Source organism: Balaenoptera ricei, chromosome 21, assembly GCF_028023285.1.
Source record: "Balaenoptera ricei isolate mBalRic1 chromosome 21, mBalRic1.hap2, whole genome shotgun sequence".
NCBI classification, from domain to species: Eukaryota; Metazoa; Chordata; class Mammalia; order Artiodactyla; family Balaenopteridae; genus Balaenoptera; species Balaenoptera ricei.
In genome coordinates this window covers 26,577,462-26,584,791 of record NC_082659.1, presented here as the reverse complement: position 1 = coordinate 26,584,791, position 7,330 = coordinate 26,577,462, and the positions used below count along the sequence as shown (strand labels likewise).

At 39.5% G+C, this 7,330-nt stretch overlaps 1 protein-coding gene across 1 annotated transcript in view; it reads left to right on the top strand.

Annotated features, from left to right (window-relative positions):
• Positions 1-17: 17 nt before the first annotated feature.
• The window catches only part of FUT10 (fucosyltransferase 10), a 285,646-nt gene continuing 278,333 nt past the window's right edge, over positions 18-7,330 (top strand). The window contains exon 1 of the mRNA XM_059909301.1: positions 18-1,627. The gene's annotated coding sequence lies outside the window, so the exon portion shown is untranslated. The remainder of the gene's footprint in view (positions 1,628-7,330) is intronic.

The window sequence follows — 7,330 nt, the reverse complement described above, 5'->3', positions numbered from 1 at the left end:
TGCGCAGTGCCCTTTGACGGTCTAACTTCCGCGCCCGCCGCCGGTCACCGCCGCCACCGACTGTCACCGCGCGCTCGTACCGCTTAGGTCTTGTCCCCGGCTCCCCTTGGGACTGTAAACCCTGCTAAGGGCCCGTGGGAGCCCGCGCAGGAGCCGGCGGCATTTCGAAGGGCGGAGGCCGAGAGCGCCGGGAGCGCCCCTGTCCAGCGAGCGGTTTGACGGTCCCTGAGTGTTAGCCGCCGGCCCCGCCCGCTGGGCCTTCCCTCTGCGGGGCGCGCACCGCCGCCGGCGGGGCCTCAGCTCCGGGCCGTCGGGGCTGCAGTGTTCTCGCTCCTTGGCCCAGTCTGTGGACCTCAAACGCGGGCTTTTTAGACTTAAAACCCTCGCTTCCGCACTTACCCCCCCCTTGTTTGGTGTGGTATTGGGTCCTGACTTTTGAAATTCCTGGGTCAGATATTTCAAAAACAGTAGATTTTTTCCCCCCCGCTTTTTCTTTTGACAGGGGAAGAAGAAAATCTTTACTAGCTCATACCGTTTTTCAAAAGAAAAGCCACTTCAATACCAGTAGAGTAAGAAAGGCACAATCCCAGAATAAGGATGGCCCTTAGTTTGCGTATCACATTATAAAATAATTTAGTATATCATAAATAGTATAATTTTGTTGCATGCAGATGAAAACTAGGCATTAGAACCACCCTGTTAGAAAGCAATGATTAAGCACTGGTTTGGGGAGCCAAATTTAGGTTATAAAAACCAACTTCAGTTTACTAGATGTTTTGGGGAACGTCAGTCAACCTTTAGCAAAACTGTTTCCCATTAGAAAAATGGGTGTATGCAAGGACTACAGGTATTGTAACTGAGAAGAACAAATGTGACTCCATATTGGATCTCCTTCTTTTACGTTCACCTTTGTATTCTCTTGCTTTTGCTACACCTTAATAACTAAAAGAATGTTGCCTGTAGCCTGAAATATGCGGGAGAGCCCATCCTCAAGGCTCTGACCTTTAAAGGTGTAACCCCTTCCTATTCATATAGAGATAAAAAGTTGCAGAGCAGAGAATAAGGTTTGCCTTGTTGGAAGCTAATAGGAGCATCCTGACCTGACCTAGTGGACGGCTGCAAGAACAAAGGATTCTGGCCCCAAGAAGTTTGCAGCAATCTGCCACACCCCTTCCCCTTTTAGTGTAAAGAAAGCCTGAGTCCACTATCTTCTCCATCCGCCGGCTTTCCGAATAAAATTGCTCTTCCTTGCTTCAGTAACTCAGCTTTTGATTCATTGGCCTGCCATGCAGTGGGCAGTAGGAGCTTGGACTTGGTAACAGTATGTTAAAAGCATAGTTTACATTGCTTTCTAGAAAACCAGTGTGATGGTTCTCACTAGCCTACTGCCTTATGCAAGGCTGGTTTAGAGACCAGAGGAAAGTCATACTATAAATACCCGTACCCTTTTATGTTAGTAACATCAAGTTTAAAACTTGATTGGAAGTTTGGAAAATGTGGAAGAACTCCAGAGCTGGACGAGACTCACCACCTGGACTGCAGCACACTCCCTGAATTAAGTAGGGGAAATAGTGTATGTTTTCAGTATGATTTACTATAACACTCCGTCCCTGCTCACCACCAACAGGTGAGTCCCGTAAATAATTTTTTTAAATTGAGGTGTAATTGACATATAACATTACATGAAATGTTATGAGTAAGATATTGGAGATTTTGATGCAAAGCTGCCGTTCATGATTTTTGTGTATAGTGAGTTGACTGTAGTATTTTACTATTGTCTGTTTAAAAAAAGAAAACCTAACTTATATCCCCTTTCAACTTTATTGTATTTAATTGGTACAGATTGTGTGTGTGTGTGTTTTAGAATACAGACTAATTCTGATTTTTTTTAAAAATTCTACTCTCTTAGCAACTTTCAAGTTTGCAACAGTATGATTAACTATAGTCACCATGCTGATTATATGTTATAATATATCCCCATGACATATGTATATATATAATCTCCCCATGACTTAGTTATTTTATAACTGAAACTTTGTGCCTTTTGTCCCCCTTGGAGCATTTTGCCCCCATCCCACCCCTCCCCTCTGGCCTCCACCAATCTGTTCTCTGTATGAGCTCTGTTGTTTTGTTTTGTTTTGAGATTCCATATGTAAGGGAGATCGTAGGGTATTTGTCTTTCTCTGACTTATTTAACTTAGCATAATGCTCTCAAGGTCCATCCATGTTGTTGCAAATGGCAGGGTTTCATTTTTTTATGGCTGAGCAATACTCCATTGTACATATATACTACATTTTCTTTTTAAATTCATCCATCGATAGACACTTAGGTTGTTTCCATATCTTGGCTATTGTAAATAATACTGCAATGAATATGGGAGTGCATACATCTTTTTGAGTTAGTGTATTCATTTTCTTTGGATAAATACCCAGAAATGGAATTATGGATCACATGGTGGTTCTATTTTTAATTTTTGGAGGAGCTTCCATATTGTTCTCCACAGTGGCTGCACCAATTTACATTCCCACCAACAGTGCAAGAGGGTTCCCTTTTCTCCACATTTTCACCAACACTTGTGTGAGTGAGAGGGTATTTCATTGTGGCTTTGATTTGCATTTCCCTGATGATTAGTGATGTTGAGGCTCTTTTCATGTACCTGTTGGCCATCTTGTGTGTCTTCTTTGGAAAAATGTCTATTCAGATCTTCTGCCCATTTTTTAATCAGATTGTTTGTGGGTTTTATTTGCTATTGAGTTGTATTGAGTTTTTTAAAAATATATTTTGGATTTTAACCCCCTATCAAACATGATTTGCAAGTATGTTTTCCCATTTAGTAGGCTGCCTTTTCATTTTGTTGATGGTTTCCTTTGCTGTGCAGAAGCTTTTTAGTTTAGTGTAGTCTCACTTGTTAGTTTTTGCTCCTGTTGCCTTTCCTTTTGGTGTCAGATCTGAAAAATCATCGCCAAGACTGATGACAAGGAGCTTACCACCTACGTTTTCTTCTCGGAGCTTTATGGTTTTAGGTCTTACATTCAAGTCTTTAATCCATTTTGGGTTGATTTTTGTGTATGGTGTAAGATAGTCGTCCAGTTTTACTCTTTTGAATGTGGCTGTCCTGTTTTCCCAGCACTATTTATTGAAGAGATAGTCCTTTTTTCATTGTATGTTCTTCACTCTTTGTTGTAAATTGACCATATAAGCATGGATTATTTCTGGGCTTTGTATTCTGTTCCAATGATCTGTGTGTTTGTTTTCATGCCAATAACATACTATTTTTTTATTACTATAACTTCATAATATAGTTTGAAATCAGGGAGCATGATGTCTCCAGCATTGTTCTTCTTTCTCAAGATTGTTTTGGCTATTTGGGGTCTTTGTGGTTCCATACAAATTTTAGGATTGTTCTATTTCTCTGAAAAATGCCACTGGAATTTTGATAGGGATTGCACTGAATTTGTAGATTGCTTTGGGTAGTATGGACACTTTAAAAATATTAATTCTCCTAATACATAAGCACAGAATATCTTTCCATTTATTTGCATTTTCTTCAGTTTCTTTCATTAATGTCTTACAGTTTTAGTGTACAGATCTTTCACTTCCTTGGTTAAATTTATTCCTAGGTATTTTATTCTTTTTGATGCAATTGTAGATGGGATTGTTTTCTTAATTTCTCTTTTTGATAGTTCATTATTAGTGTATAGAAATGCAATAGGTTTTTGTATATTGATTTTGTATTGTGCAACTTACTGAGTTCGTTTTTTTTTTTAATTATTTATTTGTTTATTTATTTATTTATTTATTTCTGGCTGTGTTGGGTCTTCGTTTCTGTGCGAGGGCTTTCTCCAGTTGCGGGGAGTGGGGGCCACTCTTCATCGCGGTGTGCGGGCCTCTCACTATCGTGGCCTCTCTTGTTGCGGAGCACAGGCTCCAGACGCGCAGGCTCAGTAGTTGTGGTTCACGGGCCTAGTTGCTCCGCGGCATGTGGGATCTTCCCAGACCAGGGCTCGAACCCGTGTCCCCTGCATCGGCAGGCAGATTCTCAACCACTGCGCCACCAGGGAAGCCCCCTGAGTTCGTTTTTTAGTTGTAACGGTTTTTTGGTAAATAATCTTGACTTGCAACCAACCTTAGAAATGGCTCTTAACAAGTTTTCCTCCTAAAGAGTGAGGACTTCAAATGGAAATGCAGAATGTAGAAACATCCTCAAAGTGAGAAATATTTTTTAAAAAATAATTACAAGTAATACAAGAATGCAGGCTAGTTTATTTTCTAAAGCCTATTAAGTGAGAAGTAAATGTTTTCTTTCACTCCTCTCCTTCCAAAAGCCTTTAGTTAATTCATCAAATAATTTGGAGCACCTGCTATGTGCCAGATACAGTTCTAGGTGCTAGAGATGCAGCAGTGAAAAAAAAAAAATAGGATCTATGCCCTCATGGAGCTTACTTGGTAGCAAGGAGACAGATAGTAAGCAAATAAACAAATTATATGATGTGATGTCAGGCAGTGGTAATGTTATTAAAAAAAAAATAAAGCTAGGCCAGTGAACAGAGATGGAAAGGGCGATGCTCTTTTAGAATGAGTAATCAGAGAAGGATTCAGAGGAAATGTATCTAGGGAACCTCAGTGAGGTGAGGGAATAAGTCATATGAAAACGTATGAGTATCTGTTAAGGCAAATAAAGAGCAAATGCAGAGTCCCAGAGATAAGATGCTTGGAGTGATCAAGGAGTAGCATGGGGAACGTGTGGGCCAGAGGGTGGTGAGAAAAGGGGAGAGAGGAAGGACATGAGACCGGGGAGCAGACTGGGGCCGAATTAGGCACAAGTGTAGTCAGCCTCGCCTTCACAGGAAAACAAACTGGAGGCTTTCAGAAGTCCTGACACCAGATTTCTACGTCAAAAACTTTGTCGAGACAATTTTTTTAGTGGAAAGATATATCATGTTCAAGACTTGAATGTTTCACTATCATTAAGAAATCTGTTCTCCACTGCTTGATCTACAGATTTGGTGCCTTCTAAATCATAATCCCAATAAGATGGTTATAGAATTTGACAAGCTGATTGTGAAGTGTATATGAATGCAAAGGATCTAAAAGAAATAGAAAAAAAATGTATGTGTAGGGGTGTGTGTGTGTGTGTGTGTGTGTGTGTATACAGACATACGCACAAACACACACATAGACCAACAGAGAAAGAATGGCCAAGCAAATGGCACCAAATGTTAACAGTGGTTGAATTTAGGTAGTTAGAAGGTAGTAGGATATATTTTTAAGGTATGGTTCACAAGATTTGCAGATGGATTGGATGTGGAATGTGAGAGAAAGCAAAGAGTCAATGATGACTCTGCCATTTGGGGTCTGAGCAGCTAGCTAGGTGACCAGGGTGCGCTGGGAAGTGTGCAGATTTGGTGGGTGGTCAGTTTTGGACTTGTTAAGTTCAAAATGCCAACTTAGATATCCAAGTGAAAATGCTGAAAAGGCAGTTAGTATACAACTCTGGATTCAGGGGAGAAATAGCACTATAGATATACATTTGGAGCTCATTTAAAACTGTGAACCTGGTGAGATCACCTTAGAGCTGTAATGTTGACATTTTTTTCTGGGGTGCTCCCTAAAATAACTTTGGAAAACTGTGTGCTCCATCACACATTATTAAACTGATACCTGGGAATTTTCATCGTAAATTTAAATAGTTAAAATTATGTAATTTGTGGTATATTATAAACATGGACATTTTAGAAGATTACATTTAGATTCTTGGAACCTAAATATCATAGAGATTTGAAAACCAAAATCTTTAATTAAAAAAAACTGAATAAATCCTAACAGTCAGAAATATTATATAGTTCCCCTTCTTCTTGAACAAAAATATATTTTATTTCCTCAACAGAATTTTATCCTAATGTAATATATTTTTAATCTTGAGAAGTGCTTTATTGATTATCCTATCATATTCCCTACCAGAAATATTGTTATAAATTGAAATAGTTTTTAAAAAATATCCTATAATCTTAAAGCTCTATGTATTAAGAAAAAAACGTTATGGAATGACTTATCATTGCGATTATTATTAGTAGAAAATTGACTAAGACACTTCTGTTAGAACTTTTCAACATGTCTCATATGTCTCTTAAATTTTATTATAGTCAGTTATATATTGCCCTCCTTTTTAATGGTTCCTGGACCATTTTTCCTCCCCACAGCCCTGTGAAACTGTTGAAAGCTTTGCTCAGCATCTCAACATCCTTTCAGCTACATATTTCTGCTCACCTTCTAGGCCTTTGGGCTGCCACCTTCAAAATGTAGGTTCCTTGAGCGTATAAGTGGGCTCACCTCTCTGGCTTTCCCTTCCCTTCAGGATGTAAGCCTGGCAAGTGTTCATATTTTGTCATCTTTTCATCATATTCTGTCAGCTTTAACAATTGTTCTTGGTAGTAGAGTTGGTCAGAAATAAGTTAGACTACTTTGGAGCCTTTCTTGATAATTTTTAACAATGGTAATATCAACCACCTTCAAGGGAGATAGCTGTCCTGCTACAAAACACCTAATTGTGAGGCACGGACCAGATGAACAAGGTGAATACCATTTCCTGACAAGATATTAAAATTTATTTTAAAGATATAGTATTTGCAGCAATGTGCAATGGCACCAAGTTTTAGAAAGAGAATAGTGGAACAGAACAGAGAACCAGAAACATTTCTACTCATAGAAGGAAAGCCAATATATGACAGAGGTGGCATTGCTGATTAGTGCAGACTGGATGAATTATGAGTAAGTTGTGTTGGGACAATGGGTCATTCATGTGGAAAAAGATAAAATTGGATATTGTATTATACATATAAAAATTTATTTCATAGAAGAATAAAGACCTAAATGTGAAAACAAAATATTAAAAAGAAAATAGAGGAGAATATCATTATGATCTCAATGTAGAAAAAGATTTCTTAATTAGGATACAAATAGCACAGACCATAAAGGAAAAGATTAGTAATTATGACCTTTCACAAAAATGAAAGGCTTGTGGGCATTAAGTCATAATAAAGGGACTTCCCTGGTGGCGCAGTGGTTAAGAATCCGCCTGCCGATGCAGGGGACACAGGTTCGATCCCTGGTCCAGGAAGATCCCACATGCCGCGGAGCAACTGAGCCTGTGCACCACAACTACTGAGACTGAGCGACACAACTACTGAGCCCATGCACACAACTACTGAAGCCTGCGCACCTATAGCCCGTGCTCTGCAACAAGAGAAGCCACTGCAATGAGAAGCCTGCACACCACAACGAAGAGTAGCGCCCGCTCACCACAACTAGAGAAAGCCCGCGTGCAGCAAC